This window comes from Felis catus, chromosome B2 (genome assembly GCF_018350175.1).
Source record: "Felis catus isolate Fca126 chromosome B2, F.catus_Fca126_mat1.0, whole genome shotgun sequence".
NCBI classification, from domain to species: domain Eukaryota; kingdom Metazoa; phylum Chordata; class Mammalia; order Carnivora; family Felidae; genus Felis; species Felis catus.
This window is the reverse complement of record NC_058372.1, coordinates 49,669,722-49,686,668: the sequence shown is the minus strand read 5'-3', so window position 1 is coordinate 49,686,668 and position 16,947 is coordinate 49,669,722. Positions and strand designations below refer to the sequence as shown.

At 45.3% G+C, this 16,947-nt stretch overlaps 1 long non-coding RNA gene across 1 annotated transcript; it reads right to left on the bottom strand.

Moving 5' to 3' along the window:
* Window positions 1-1,653: 1,653 nt before the first annotated feature.
* On the bottom strand, window positions 1,654-16,689 carry LOC123385393. The gene is made up of 2 exons (XR_006597829.1): window positions 15,749-16,689; window positions 1,654-3,797 (listed from the first exon to the last, which is right to left on the bottom strand). It is a non-coding gene; the product is annotated as an uncharacterized LOC123385393 (long non-coding RNA).
* Between the last annotated feature and the right edge of the window lie 258 nt (window positions 16,690-16,947).

The window sequence follows — 16,947 nt, the reverse complement described above, 5'->3', positions numbered from 1 at the left end:
AAATACCAAGACTCAGTCTCCACTGCAGTGTAAGAGCTGCCTGTTGGGCAACAGTCTTGCCAGCACAAAGAAAACCTTGATGAACCTCATCTAATGGGATTTTCCTGTTTGTTCTGAATTTCTGCAAGATCGATCGCCCCAGCACTATTTTCCATCAACTCCTGTGGGGAAGAGCTCCTTCAGCACTTTTTGTGGTATCATTTTTTCCCTCTTAGAGAGCATGCTTGCCGCATGTGGGGGTGGGATGCCTTTGAAGGTGACCCAGAGTTGTCAGTTTTGACCACTGTGATGTCATGTGCTGCCTCTTCCTGGCACAGGAATGATGATTATACAGGAACATTCATGAAGGGACACAGCAGCAGCAGCAAAACCACATGCCCCGCTGGGTGGCCTAACCTAGATTTCTGCTCTGAAAAGGGGCTGTGGCAGGATGAGCAGGAACGAGCCTAGGGCACGATGCCCTGACTCTGTGACTGAGCTGGATTCCTTACTGAAATGCAGTTTGGTCTTGTGGGACCTTTAGAAAAAGTTATCACGAACATTCACACTTAGCAGAAAATACACATTTTCTTAAAGATTCTGCCATTCTCTTTGGCAGAGGCTAGCAGGAGCAGAGGTACATTTGCTTCTCTTCGAGTTTTATGAAGATCAGACAGGAACTTGCATTGCGGTTGTATTCTCAGGGTTGCGTTTGGATGGAGGCTATGGCTGGGACTGTTTTCATCCCGTGGCCTTCAAAGATGGGGGTGGTCCAGGGCCAGGCTGTGGGAATTTGGGCGGTAATATTTACCCCACGTTCTCTGACTCTTGTCAGAAGTCCTATGACCTGCTGTGGGTACCGAGTTGTTTCCAAAATCACCCAGAGTTGGTGGGGGTGGCTAGGAGTTTTTCAAGTTAAGCTCCCTAACCTAGAGGAAGACATCATTTATCTTAGACTTACATGGTCCTGTCCAGTTTCATCAGGTATTTTAGCCATAAAATCCCAGATTTGAAAGTGGCCCTTTCTTTGGTCTCCTACCACCTGTACCTGTCATTGTTCATCTAATCTTTACCTACGTGACCTCTGCTCTCACACAGGGAAAAGGTCCTTTCTTTGTTAAGTACATCTAGTCTTGGACTATGTCATATTTGTTTTCATGTCATTGAACCCTCTGTTCTTTGGGTGTCTGCTTCAGAGCTCTATCACTGAACTTTAGGGTCCCCCTGCTGCTGCCCCCAGAGGCATGTGTCTAGCTCTTGGGGAAGCTCCATCACTGCAGAACTGGGGAGACAGAGCTGGCCAGCATCCCACCCCTCACTACTGGTTTGCATCAGTGTGCTATGTTTATTTATTTATTTTTAAAAGTTAATTTATTTATTTTGAAAGAGAGAAAGAGAGGAGCGAGAGCATGCAAGAGTGAGCAGGGGAGGGACAGAGAGAAGGAGAGAGAATACCAAGCAGGCTTCACACTGTCAGCCCAAAGCCCTATCTGGGGCTTGATCTCACCAATCATAAGATCATGACCTGGGCCGGAATCACGAGTTGGATGCTCAGCTGACTGAGTCCCCCAAGTGTCCCCAGTGTGCCATGTCTAAAGAGATAAGCAGAAATAGTTGAACCAGAAATTGCATGATCCCATAGTTTGTGATTAGAATAAAAAAAGAAAAAGGTGATTTATTAAATAAGTGTTTATTGAACACCAATTTAGTGTCAGGAACATTTCAGGTACATTGTCAAAGATAAAAACCCTTAAAAGCTTATTATGCACCCAGCACTAGTTTTATACGCTTACTTGTCTTTTTATTTCATTCTCACAAAAACCCTATGAGGTAGATGCTATTTTTAATATCTCCATTCTACATATGAAGCAATGGAGAGCCAGAGAAGTCAAGTAATTTTCCCAAAGTGGCACAGCTGGTGGGGGGTAGGAATGCTGGGATTTGAGCCTGGGCACTCTGGCTCCTGCACTTAGGTCTAAACTCCACACCTTTGAAATACACACTCTGTGGCCTCCATGAACTCAGGAGGGTAGGTGGTTACAGACTAGCATCTCAGTGCCGTCCACAAAGGAAGGCTTTCCAGGCAGGATATTTCTTTAGGATGATACTATCAGTCTCATGAAGGAACCTTTTTTTTGTTTAAGTAAAACGTACTACATACTAGTAACTCGTAACTCATGTAAGGATGGATGCATGTTACATGATAGTAGAATTAATAGTTGGAAAAGAAAAAGATCCTATAGTGAGGTTTTTTTTTTTTTATTTCCTGAATTCTTTTTTATTTTCTAAAATCTCATCTCCCCCTTGTCAGGCCTGCGGACACGATACTGTCCTCGAGCTGTCGCCACATACGATAGTAAAACAACAACAGATGCCATTTCTTGAGGGCTTAGATTTGGCTCTTCATCAACATTACCCTTTTATTTTATTTAAAAAAATTTTTTAAGTGTTTATTTTTGAGAGAGAGAGAGAGAGGGAGAGGACGAGTGGGGGAGGGGCAGAGAGAGAGGGAGACACAGAATCCAAAGCAGGCTCCAGGCCCTGAGCTGTCAGCACAGACACTGACATGTGAGATCATGACCTGAGCCGAAGTGGGACACTTAACCGACTGAGCCACCCAGGCGTCCCAACATTACCATTTTAAATCCTTAAAGCAATTTGAAGTTAAGTATCATTGTCCCCATTTTGCAGATGAGGAAACTAAGGTTCATGCAATGTTAACTGAAGTTCAGAGAGGCTGTAGCAGGGCAAATAAATGAGAGGGGCAGGATCCAAACCCAGGGCTCCCAGGTTCCAAGACGCATGCAGAAAAGCACCACATCTCCCGTGCGGAGACTTGGTGGGCTCTGGGCATTATGAGCCCGCCCTGTGTCAGAGTGCAGCATGTGAGTCACACATGTTTCTGGAATTCAAATAACAAATGTTACTGAGCTCTAGCTAAGTTCTGGGCACCCTCCTAGGTGCAATGTCAGAGATATACATTTTGGAAGAGAAATTGGAAAGACAGGTCAGGTTATTCTATTAATAACAAGTAATAATTATTGAGAGCTTTCTAACTCCTTTACATGTATTCTCATTTCATTGCACATAAAACCATATGTGGTGGGTGTTATGATTATTATCCCCATTCTACAGATCAGGAAATTGAGTCATGTGTATATTGCTTAGTAAACAGGTATCTTGGGCTGAATGGATGGTTGGGGATTTGATGCCTGCCATATGCCAGGCATATTTGACGGTCTATGTAAGAAGAATTGTGTCTTAGCACTAGGCATGCTTTGACCTGCAATTTCATTAAATTGTGCCATATTCATATGTCTGATTTCTTTACTCAGACTGTTAGCCCCATGTGAGCAGGAGCCCTGTCTTCTAGGTCCCATGCTCTTCCCCTGGCTGGTACAAATTCGATCCTCAAAATCTTTACTGATGATGTGTGTATCAAGAGCCTGTGAGTAGGTCTAATTGTGGTTGCAAGGGCACAGAGCTCCATGTGTTGAGCCTGAAAATCTTGTCCACTTTTGGAACCCAGGGCTCCTCTCTTCTCCCTTGCTGGGAGCCTGAGAGTATATGACAAAATCAGAGTCATTTTCTTAAGGGAAGCATTAGTAGGTAATTTCAGCTTCCGGTGAATCTCTTCTGTTTCTCCAAGGACTGGGCATTGCCAGCCCTGCTGTAGCTGGTTGAAGGGGACCAAACCTCTCAGGAAGACGGACTTGGTTCCGTTTGACCAGCCAGAGCAGGGGGCAGCTCCCTTGGGAGGTGACTGTAGCCTCTAAGGTGAGGATTCCTTGGTATAGCCACACATCGCTTTTCCAAACCTGCAACACAGAGAGAACCAGCATTAGCATGAATCAAATCCTGGTAACTTGCCACGCCAGAATGCCCTCTCACAGGGCTTGTGAAAGCCACACATGACTTGTCCTCTGCATTACATGACTCTGTTTTACCTTCTTTCTTCTATCCTTATTCTTTTTTCAAATATAAACACTGTGAGGAACTAAAATGATAATGAATTGTACAATATGGAAAATGAAAGTCTTCCATAATTCTCTCTCCTCCCATCTTCCAAAATCAGATAACATTTTGGTCTTTATTCTTTGAATATCTTACATTTTAATTTTTAAAATAAATTAAAATTTATAATTTTAATTCAAATATGACGTACTTATAAAAGAATACATGTAATACATATGTAAGCTATGACACATAATGATAAAACCAATACCCACAAATAACCATCTACCTTAGGAAAAGAACTTTACCAATACTTTTGAGGCTTTCTAAATGCATTTCCCAATTTATCTCTTTAGTTTCCCCTCAGAGGCAACTATTATTCTGAATTCCTTTTTAAAAAATAATTTAAATGTTATTTTTTATAGTTTTTACCATTTATACCTTTATCCCTAAACAACATATTGCTTGCTTTCTTATATAATGGTACCACACCATAGGTATTCCTCTATGATTTGGTATTTACACTTAAAATGATATTGTAAAATTCATCCATATTGATATGGCAGCTATAGCTTATTAATTTTCATTGTTTATGGTTTTCTACCGTGTGAATATATTACAACTTATTTAGTCATTCTCCTAGTGATAGACACTGAGGTTGTTTTTTTTTTTTTGACAAATGTATAGAATTGACTAAATAGTTTCTCAAGGGAGGTGGGGATATCTTTGATTCTTGTAGTTTCTAAAGGAGAAGGCTGGATCTCAGTGTGTAAGAACTTGTACGTTGACCTCGAAAAGGAAGGTAACATTTACCAGCCCAAAACACTGGGGGTGGGTCCAGGCATTTGTGTTACCTGCCAGTCAGGTGATTCTGATGTAGCTGAAGGTTGAGACTATTGGATTAGCAGATGGGCCACTAGTTTCTGCCTGTTTCTGGGGAAGTGTGATCAAGGGGACAGAAAGCTGATCAAGAAGGAGACATTCCCCAGATATGCAGCCTGGCTATTGTCATGATGTATTTGAGCAGGTAGGGCAAGAGGCAGGCAGAAAGGAGAGTTTGAAGAATGCCAGAAGGCTGTCTTTCTCCCTTTAGGGCTATTCTTGACTGTTCTTTTAATTTCCTTTTCCCGATGAAGAGAAGTGTAATAGAGTGGAGAGCATGTGGCCTTGGGGTCACACTTATCTGGGTTCAAATTCCGCTGATGCTTCCTGACTCTTTTGCTTTGGGGAAGCGACATAAATTCTGTAATCCTCAGTGTCCATATCTGTACAGTCAGGGAGCATACCTACCTTGTCGCCTCAGTGTCAGACCTAATGATAACAAAGGAAAGGTGCTCAGTGCTAAGTCCCTAGTGGGCTCAGTAGACACTTTCAAGCATGGTGGGAAAGTCCTGGAGACAAGTGTGCCTGCTTTTGAGGCCAAAGGTTTCACTCCCAACTTCAGCCTGTTCTTCACATATTTCCCTTCCCTTGGCTGCAAGTATTTTCATTTCATCTCTGAAGTTGTGGGAATCACTGATCAGGAAAAGTAGAACTGGTTTACCCTGTCAAGCAGACATATGCCAAATGGACTGTCTGAAATAAGTCAGATATTCCAGAAGTCCATGCCATCAACAAGGCACTGTAGATGTGGCAACTAGGGAAAAGCACACTTTGATGGTGGAGGGAGGTGGGAGCAGGGGCCACACCACCTAGATTGTTTGTGTGGAGCCATGTTGAAGCTTCTTTCTTGTACTGCATCCCCTTTGCCTTGGCATGCATCCTCCTGGTTCCGCAGTTAGGCATCTTACCTTCTCCCTCCACTTCACATCAATGACATAGGGGCCTTGGGGCTGCTGCCCACAAGCTCTTCCTCTGGCTAACCTTGTGCTTCTCAGCTGCTCGTGGGGAGCATGGGAGGAGGCAGCGGTGGGGGCGGAGGTCAGCCAGGCAGTGAAATCATGATGGAAAAAGTACATGTGTCCTGCTCATCAAGTCAGAACAAACCTCTTGAGGGGCAATTTCTTCAACTCAGGACAATACTCTTCATTACCTGTCTCCTCTCTTTACTCACATCCTGCCCCACCTGTGCGACGGGCCCCTTCCCCGTAGATAAAATGAAACCAACCTCAGGGTAGGAAAAGGAGAACTATCTCTGGAGCAGGTATGATTTAGAAAAAGAAAGGGTTGTCACTGGGAAGAAGTACAACTTTGAGGGGCACCTGGGTGGCTCAGTTGGTTAAGCATCCGACTTCAGCTCAGGTCATGATCTCACGGTTCGTGAGTTCGAGCCCTGCATCGGGCTCTGTGCTGACAGCTCAGAGCCTGGAGCCTACTTCGGATTCTGTGTCTCCCTCTCTTTTTGCTCCCGCCCTGCTCACACTCTGTCTCTGTCTCTCAAAAAGTGAATAAACGTTAAAAAAAATATTTAAGAAGTACAACTTTGAGTCATCTGCCTATTTTACAGATGTGAAGACTGACCCACGTTTGTAAAAGAAGCGCAGTACGTTTCTTTGGAATATTGAGTGTGCCGTAATATGCCCACATCAGAAACCTTATTCATTCAAAGCACCACTGTCTAGGGCAGGGCTTCTCAATCTCAGCCTATGGACATTTGGGACCAGGCAAGCCTTTGCTGAGAAGGGCTCTTCTGCACATCGTAGGGTGTTTAGCAGCATCTCTGGTCTGGACCCACTAGATGCCGGTACAACTCCTTAGTTGTGACAACCAGGAATGTCCTTAGGCATCGCCCAATGTGCTCTGAGGGGCACCCTCTCCTGCAGCTGAGAACCACTGATCTAAAACTGTAGTCTCTGTGTTCAGTCTTGCAGCTGCCCCACATCTCCAGTAATTCCCCCACATTGTCCTAAATTCCCTCCAGCCCCCAAGGAGCACAGGTTGGCGTGCCCTTGAAGGCCATCAGACCTTTGCCTGGTGTCCGGAATTAGTAGTGGGAAGCCCATGGAGGGGCATGGCCCAGTGTGCTCTGGCACCATCACCTCTGAGGGGTGGTGCCCTTCACCTCCAGCCACTCTGCATTCCCCTTCCCTTTCCTCCTCTTCCCACGCCCTCCTTTTTGCCGCTTCTCAGTTCTCTTTTGCATCTCGGCTCGCATCTGTCAAATCCTGTGGTTCTGCTGAAGAACCCACAGTAGAGATTGAGTGTGGCACAGCTGTCGTCTCACACACACGCACTCCGACAGCAGGAAGCAGAGCTGTGGAAGGCACGAGGCCATCCACAGCCGGGGTTTAAGTGAGGGAGGGAGAGATCCTTTCAGCCTCTTCTCTCATTCTGAAATGTGGGGGAGGTGATTGCTGTCTAAGTCCAACTCCTTGGGGACACAGGGGTTCAGGGAAGAGTGGAGAAGGGAACTTAGCTGGGACGCTTAGCATCTGACTTCGGCTCAGGTTGTAACCTCATGGTTCATGGGTTCAAGCCCCATGTGGGGCTCTGTGCTGATAGCTCAGAGCCTGGAGCCTGCTTCTGATTCTTTGTCTCCCTCTCTCTCTACCCCTCATCTGCCTGCACGCGTGCTCTCTCAAAAATAAACAATTAAAAAAAAAAAGGAACTTAGCCAATTAGGTGAGTGGATCACTATAGGAGTACTCAAACCTCTTCAGCAAGCAGCTTCACACAGTGCTGCTTTGTGACCAGGCTGTGATGTGATGTGGACAAAGTGGCAGAGCAGAGCCAGGAGACATCCTGGGACTCAGACTGCAGTCTCTTGGGCCTCACAGCTCCTGCCTGCCTGCAGGGAAAGCCCTTGAACTGCGCGAAGTGCCATAGACAGCGATGGTTCTACCGGGGAGTGATGCAGATGGATAGGAAGGAATCACAATTCAGTTTGGTTAGTCGAAACCTCCCATTTCAGAAGCAAAATGACTGGAGGGAAGAACTTGAAGGGTGAGGGATGACAGTGTGAAAAACCTTTAGGTGATGTGGCCTCTCTCTGCCAGTGGCAGGGGGAGTGGGATCTGGGAGCCTGGGACAACCGTCAGCATGCCTGAAGCTGGGCTTAGCCATGCAGCCTCAGGAGGGAGAGAAGGGTGAGTGGGAGACGGGGCCCAGCAGGATTCAGAGACTCCTGCTTGGTTGCAGAGGGAAATGCTTGGCAGGGTGGGGTGGAGGCACAAAGCTGTGAGGGCGGGGGTCAAACCTCCACTGAGGGCGGTGTGGGCCTGCGAAGAGGCACTTGCCGAAACCACACACTTCCTTACATTCCATAGCAACGTAATCCGTATGGGGATATAAAGAAGCATGTGGCCTCGGGAAGCAGTCTTGGCCATGACCTGGCTTCTCCTGTCGTCCAGCCCTGCACATCCGATGTGGGCCACCGGCACTTTCCTCCCCAGTGATGTGCAGACACTTAGAAGAAGGACTTGTCTCTGCCATCCTACATTGCCCCCAGACCACCCTGGAACAGTGTGGTGTGGAACAACAGTGCTTTAGCGGCTCGATTTCTTCCCCTACGGTTTGTTCAGAAATAAGCAGCCCCTAAGTTTCACTGACTTATTTTGGTGCAGTTATGATCTTTGTTATTACTAGTAATTATTTTAATAGCTACTGCTTTATATATTTCAATATGACTCTTTTTTAGTGTTTGGAATCCCACAAAGGAATTTTTTTTCTTTTTTTTAAGAGAGAATCCAGCAGTGAACTGCTCTGCACGTGTGCAGAGAGCATCTCCCACAAGGAAACACATCCGGGCCCCCCTGTGTTTCCTACTGTACATTTGTTGTGGGCACGTGTTGATGGGCTGCAGCTGCCGGTGCAGCATTCCAAGCACGATTGTTCATTGTGGGAAGGATCTTTTTGTTTGGCTTCTGCTCCCCCTGGCCCTTCACCTGCCCTGCAATCTGTGAGGCCTGAGCCACCGAACAGTGAGGGACCCTCGCAGCTGTCTTGCCACTCTGGGTCTGGACAGGCCACCCTGGCTGGAAGGAGATGGGGTTTTCAGCTTTATGGCATCTGATTCTCTGGAAACAGAGAGATGGATGGAAAGAGGGAGGATGCCAAAAGAAGAATTGTATCCCAAAGAAGTTGTGAAGCTCAAGGCACTGACAAGGGCAGTTAATGAAATCTACTACTAAAAGTACTAAAAATGAGAACAATTTTTTTTTCAAGCATACCTATAACAGGGATAATTTTCTGTGGTTTGCAAATATGATCTCCTTAAATCCTCACTACTCTATAAAGTAGCTATTATTTTTATCTGGCTTTGTAAATAAGGGCCATAGAAACAAATGGGTTTACCTATATGTACATGGTAATCCTTTAAAAAAAACTAATCGGGTTGGAGGGTCAGTCTTGATCAACCCACGGAGACAGGCTGGGAAGGTATAAGAGTTGAGAGGGAAGGAAGGGAACACTATGGGTTAATTCTGAGCCCACTTTTTCCTCTATGGCTGTATACTTGGGCTGCTGCTGCTGCTGCTGGTGGCGGCTTAGAAATCGTATTTTTTCTCAGGAAAATAGGAAAATGTCCTAGGCAACCCAGTCAAAATCTTCACTGGCTGGTCTTGGGAATCATCCAGTTAATTCAACCCAATGGCTATATAAGCTTCTGCTGTGAAAACATGGCTCTCCCCTATAGTCAAATGCAAGCTTCACCTGAGTGAGAATGTGGGACTGCCCTTCCCCCACCAGGTCTGGGGTGGTGGTCAATCAACAGCAGGGGCTGATGGGAGGACAGATACTGGGGCTGGAGGAGAAGATGTGCCTGTACCTCTGAGAAGAGGAGAATGTCTCATCTCTTCCAGTGAACCGGGGAATGTATGAGCTGAGTAAAGTTTCATTTTAACTGGTAAAATCTGTCAGATCAAGATCCTCCGAAGTGTTTGGCATGTCAGTTGGAGGAGTGAGGGTTTGCACAGGAGAGAAAGACCATTGTGTTTTTTGGTCCAAAGAACTAGAAAGAGCCAGGTTTAAAAGACGTGCCATTCCTGAGTAAACTGACACCCGGAAGGTGATTAATTCATGTAAGAATACAAAAGAAATAGATATCCAGGGAAATGATGTGAGATACCCAAGATAGTGCTACCCCAGCATTGGGGTATGAATATCTTTGTCTTTATCAAGCCCAACCTTATATGGTCAAAAGGTTACTTAAAAGTTCACTTCAGGGGCGCCTGGATGGCTCCTTATGCGTCTGACTTCAGCTCAGGTTACTATCTCACGGTTTGTGGATTTGAGCCCCACATCGGGGTCTGTGCTGTCAGCTCAGAGCCTGGAGTCTGCTTCGGATTCTGTGTCTCCCTCTGTCTCTGCCCCTCTCTCGCTTGCACTCTGTCTCTCTCTCTCAAAAATAAATAAACATTTAAAAAAATGTTCACTTCAAAATCTGCAGGAAAAACAACAACAACAACAAGCTTTTAAAAACCAATTACTCAATTGTTCTTGAGTCCCGGAAACTAAATTCCTTTTTTAAATTCTTTTTTCTTTTTCTTTTTTTCTTTTAGAGAGAGAGCATGAACAGGAGAGGGGCAGAATGGGTGGGGGGAGGGAGAGAGAGAGAGAAAGAAAGAGAGAGAGAGAGAGAGAGAGAGAGAGAGAGAGAATCTCAAGTAGGCTCCATGCTCAGCACAGAGCCCAACTCAGGGCTCGACCCCACAACCCTGAGATCATGACCTGAACCGAAATCAAGAGCCAGATGTTCTACCAGTGGAGACACCCAGGTGCCCCCTAAATTCTTTTAACTGAGAATCTACAAAGAATTTTGAACCTGAAGGGAAAGTGTGAAATGGGAACATCTATGATGAAAGTGTTGTCTAAACCCTTGTGATGCTGTCCCTGGTCACCTAACTTAACATGCAAAGGAAGATATTCATGGAACAGATTAGAAAATGACACACAAGCTAGGCTGGAAAGACAAAACAAACAATTGCAATCAGTAGAATTAAAACATTTCGGACCAGGAGTGATTGTAAGTAAGAAATCTAGGTTGGGGAATAGTAAGACGTTTCTCTGAATTTTGCACAGGGCAAAGGCATGGACATGGCAATTGGATGGAAGTTTTTTCCCACATTTTTTATTTGGTGTCCTACCTGCCCAAATCTTCTGAATTTGGTAGATAGCGTTAATAGGAAGCATGTGGAGGGTCGATGTGTCACCTGGCCACTTGTGTGATGGGTTATATTGGTGACCTTTCTGTCCCTCATCCCTGTACCAGATCCCATGCCACTTGTCTGCAAATAGCTGTAACCCCATCTGCCCACCATAGGATGGGCTGAAGATTAATGAGATAGCATATGTGAGGGTCTTGAGTTTCCTAGGAGAACAGGCCGATGGCAATAGAAAATGTCATTCAATATGTTATTGAAAACAAGATTTATTTCCCTCCCTCTGCCCTGTAATCAGACAATTGTTCAAAGCCTTAAATTAGAAAAGGGTCCTTTCCCTAGCTCCTGGGAAGCAAGTATAGTTACAAAGCTTCCAGGACTTAAGTAACAGTAAAAGCATCATCGAAAGCATAAGCAGCAATCACAGGTTTTTTCCTATTTCTTTCTCTGAGCAGGGCAGCATTTGAACATAAATGACAGACACAGCATCACGGAGAAGTGAGAATGGGGATTTCCCATTGATGGTCAGCAGAAAGACTCTTGGATTTGGGACACATCCAGGATGGGTTAAGAGAGGGAGAACACAGTGTAACTAACCAATGTAAGTAACATGATGTAATCTTTATTGGAGGCAGTAGGGAGGAAGAGCATGGCGTGGGCATCTGTGCATTCTGGCTCTGTGACCTTGAGCAAGCCACTTATCCTCTCTGAGCCTCAGTCTCCTAATCTGTAAAGTGAGAATAATAACGCTTACTCAACAGGAGGCTTCAATGAGATACACTTATGTAAGGTCCCATGAACACAGTATAAGAAGTGGCCTCTTACTACGATTACTATTATTTCATATATACTTAATATGAATACAGCAACCGAAACTACTCACTGCATGGGAAGTCCCTATATTTGATCTACTTTAAAGAGTTTCATTAACATGACAATTGTTATTGTGAAAGGAGTGGTAGTAAGATACTCGAGAAAGCTTAAATATTATCAAAAATATTTCTGCTTGCAATTTTGGCTTGCCTATAAAAATTACCTATAAAAAACAATTTTTGATATTTTCATATGTACAGAAAAGATTTGGTCATTCCCAAAATCTGAGCACTTGTGACCTTATGGACTGCTATCACTATGGGTATTCTTGGTAGCTGCCCATGAAATAAGCTATTCTGGAGTTTACCAAGGTACAAGCCAAATTATTTGGGGCTTACCGTCATCTGGCCGAGGAGGTAGGAAATAAAGCAGAGGGCCCTCCTTTTAAGGCAAGCGTGGGGTAGTATGTTGGGATAGGACCTCATTTTTCCTAAGGCTCAGCCAGAATGTCTAGCTATTTTTAGAGGACTAGCCAGTTCTGAATGTTGATTCAATCATGGGCATGGGTCCCATTTCGGCTTCCCAGGGCAGCCAAGAGCAAGGCTAGCTCCAGGAGTCAATCTTCTCTCCCTGTCCTGCCACCACTCTCTGTAGAGGTAAGGATTGGTGGCATTTCCCCATCACTGTTGTCCTTGCCCTGCTTCTCATCAGAGCTGGAAAGCCAGAGCTGGGACTTCAGGCGAGATGGAACAGGGGTAGAGAGGGAGCCAGTGCTATACTAAGGCAGTTACTTATTCACACTTCCGGCAATTCTGTGAAGTACAGTTTATTACATAGGATAAGACTGTCTCCAGCAGGTTAAGTAACTTGGAAGCACAGAGTGAGTGGTTAAGGAACTCTCCCAAATCACACAGCTAGCGAATGGCTGACCTATGACTTGGGAGTTCCTCTCTAAGCCAAAGCACCTATTCATTCTAACACACGGTATTTCCCAACCTGGCCTGATCCTTGGTGCCACAGAAGCACTTGTTAAAACTTCTTTCCCTCCACCTCACTCCACAGCCATGGACTCACAATCTCCACAATCTGCCATGTGATGCTTGGCAAATTTGGCAAAGGGCAGCTCTGGAAGCATTGCTTTCAAACTTGATTGAACATTAGGGTCACAAGGGTGCTTGTCAAAATGTAGATGCTTTTGACTTGTTCTCAAAGATACTGAAAGAAGCCATCTGGGCCAAGGCCCAGGAATCTGCATTTTTGCAGTCACTTCTAATTTATTCTATAGCAAGCAGGCAGAGGATTTTGAAAAACATTGATCTAATAATACGGGGGGGGGGGGAGACGGATGCTAAAGTAACAAAATTGGGTATAGTGGGAAGGACTCATTTTACAGTAAAGAAACATTACATAGTTTGGATTACAGAAAGAATTTGTGCAAACTCGGGGGCAAAGAGTTAGACCCAGAAATGAGGTGATGCCTCTCCGTAACACGAACAGCTAACCTCTTAGGAACAGAAAGAAGAGCAGGCACTATTGTCCACACCAGCCCACCAATGTCTTATCTTTCCAATGTTCCCTTTGCTCAGCTTCCCTCTGGAATATTCTTTTCTCTTTGCTCATCTGCACTAGTTAAAATTACTCTCTTTTTAAGCCTCAGTTCAAAAGACACATTCTTGGTGCACCCAGGTTGCTCAGTCAGTTAAGCATCTGACTTCGGCTCAGGTCATGATCTCACAGCTCTAGCGTTGGAGCCCCGTGTCGGGCTCCGTGCTGACAGCTCAGGGCCTGGAGCCTGCTTCTGATTCTGTGTCTCCCCCTCTCTCTGCTGCTCCCCCACTCACATTCTGTCTCTCAAAAATAAAATAAACATTAAAAATGTTTTTCTTTTAATTTCAAAAGACACAGTCTCCAGAAAGTTTTCTCTTGTTCTCTTCTTAGTTGCTATTGTTTGGACCTGTGCTGGGGCACATGACCCGTCTTACTTTGCTGATGGATTCCTTGTGTACCTCTAACTCATACATCTCCTCTCACAGGGCCGGGATCCTGATTACTTCTTTTGTGATTTCCCGCACAATCCAGGGAAGGTCTTTTGCACAGGAAGGGCGGAACAGATAAAATACCACCACCTCACTCAGTGCTGCAACAGGTGGCTTGTGTTAGAAATATTCCTATTTTCCAGATGAAGGACACAAGGCACTGACTGAGAGGTGGTTGTTTGTGGGTCTCTTTTAGAAGCCATACCTCTATAGGTGACTGGAGTCACACCTATACGGAGAGCTGAGCTCTGCGTGTTAAAGGGAAAAGGTTACTTTAAAACACTGTAACCTCCTGGGTGCCTGGGTGGTTCAGTGGGTTAAGTGTCTGACTGTGGCTTAGGTCATGATCTCACAGTTTGTGGGTTTGAGCCCTGTGTGGGGCTCTGCTGACAGCTCAGAGCCTGGAGCCTGCTGCAGATTCTGTCTCCCTCTCTGTCTGCCCCTCCCCCACTCACACTCTGTCTCTCTCTCTCTCTCTCTCTCTCTCAAAAATAAGTAAACATTAAAAGAAAAAAAAATCGTAACCTCCTGATTTAATGTGTCAGTCATCTGGAGGGCTTGCTCAAGCACAGAATGCTTGGCCCCAGCCTCCCGAGTTTCTAATTCTGGAGGTCTGGAGTAGGATCTAAGAATTTGCATTCCTAACAGGTTCCCAGGTGATTCTGATGCTGTTTGGGGACCACACTTTGAGAACCACTGCTCTAGTTCCATGTTTCTGAGGCAGAACAATTAGAGGGTAAGGAATTGGCCGTTATGTTCTGAGCTTCCTAAAAATGGGGGATAAGGAAAAAGAGTAAAGCCATGCAGAAGCCAGGAAGGTGGAGGTCCTCTTCAGGGGTGTGGTTGTATACCTATGGGGGTAGACAGATAGTCAACACTGCAAAGAGAGGGGAACCCCTGTCTGTGAAATTACGAAGTTGCTGAATTACTAAGTCCCTAGGAGTTTTCAGCTTGAGGGAAAGACAGCCCAGCAGGGGGTTCACTGACTCACATGACCTCATATTTGCGGAGGGATTATCATGATTATATAACATAACATAATGTAATAATCCAGACTAATGATAATGCTCTTTAGCTCCAAAAACTCTTACTTCTTAAAAAAGTGCACCCATTACACTGAGTGGTCATTAAGAATTGCTTAAGGTCCAGGGGACACATCAGAGAATCTGGTTCTTGTCCTAGTTTTCCAAAGAAATAACATTGCTCAGGGACTTAGCTTTCTTAGTTTTCTAGGAAGATGTAACATTTCACACTATGTTAGTGGGGATGTCTGTGGGGTTGTCCAAAGAAACTACTCTCATTCAGTGATGGAATATTTGAGATGAATTACATATTAGAAATGAAGTCCTTTGAGTTGCTTTAGGGAAATTTCAACCTACATTCAAAGTATTTTACCAAGGCATTGAAAGGGGAAGCGGAAAGTTCAAGGTCATGTGCTGTCAAGTGTCCATGCATCCCTCCTAAAACCCTAGCTCTTCTTTAGGTAACTGACTAGCTCCTAGGCTATTTGCACCAGATCTGTCCCCTCAAGCTGAGCTGTGTTTCACTGTCCTTTAATCTCCACGCCCACCCTCCTTCCTTTGCTTCAAACCCAGCACACAGAAACCAGTCCACTGTCTGCATAGCCAACAAATCATTCCCATGCACTGAAAATGTGGGCAGGGGTGATTTCTCTCCTTCATTTCCCCTCTCCCAGGTCTGCCTGACAGACTTGGATTCCAGCGGTCCTCCCCCGCCCATGTGATAAGCAGAATGTGGGGCTTCACCTGCTTGCATAGACACTGCCGCTGTGCTGGCTTCAGATGACAGAAGCAGACCGCCTGCGGGTCTTCCCGAAAATTCACAAAGAAAGCAAGACAGATGGGCAAGGCAGGAACGGCCAGAGGACAATTAGAGGAGAAAGCAGGCTGGGAACAGCTCAGTACATACCTGGGGGAAAGTTGCAGGCGGGTCCCTCCGCGGTGCGCCTTCTTCCCTGGCAGGCTTCGGCCCCATTGAGGTGTTTAGAGCATGGGTTGTTATTATTTGTGTGTTTTTTTTTTTTTCAGAGCTGGCAGTGTTGGCTTGCATTTCTATGCCTTCCTGTCAGAATTCTCTCAAGGAAACAGCAGCTGGTGAGCTCAGAAATGTCAGTCAGAATCTTGGCCTAGTTTGGGGCCTTGAAGATTCTTACAGAAAGTTAAAAAGGTTTCTGGGCCAGTGTCTCCTTTGGGTTTTCCTTCTCCTGCTTCTCACCTTTTCCATTTTCTATTTTTTTTTTTTTTTTCATTTTTACCTCAGTAGCTAGCTACTTAAATTGCCTGCCTCTGTCTTACTGAGGGTCCCCTCCTGGGTATGGCTGTGAGGCTTCCTCCAACTCAGCCTAACAGCCTGGTGATTTTGAAAGCATTTAACTAGTATCTGTGCACTTATTACTTGTTTTGTCTCCTCACTTATACCCTGTTTTCTTTCCTTTTACTCTTCTCCTTTGAATCGCTGGCCTTCTAGTCACACACAGAGGAACCATCTTTGTCTTCCTGTATGTATGCCCCTGGCCCCAATGGTCTGTCATCTCTCGCCTGTGCTCCCTCCTCTCAGCTGCCTGTCTTTCTCTTAGGTCTGTTTTTGATTGTTACTTAACCTCCTCTTGTGTCCTGTTCGGCTGCAACTTTGCGTCCCATGTCCCCTCCCCTCTTCCTGCTCCTTGCCAGCCTCACCCTCTGCCTTCTCTTGTCCCTGCTCTCCAAGCGAGCCTCCTGCTTTTGTAGTCCCCAGCCCTCTGCCCACCCCCAGCACACTCTCCACCTGTTTGTGTCTTTTAAGGGCCTTGGTCATGTCCATGCCTTCTGTCCACCTCAATCACCACAGTGACGGGCCTCTGAAAGCTGTTAAATTACACCTCTTCAGCTGTCCCATGGGCAAGGAGAAATGTCCTTTGCTAAATCCTTTTTCAGATAGGCAAATCTATATTAATGCTTCTGTTAATGAAATATGCTGAAATGAGGCATGTATTATTTTAAAGAGTAAGAACAGTAATTTTTTTCCAGTGAATGAATCCCCATCTTTCGATACTGGGTTTCTTTTAAGCTATGTCAATATATACTGCTTCAGACACAGACATTTTAGTTTGTCTCTGACTTGTTTTGGGG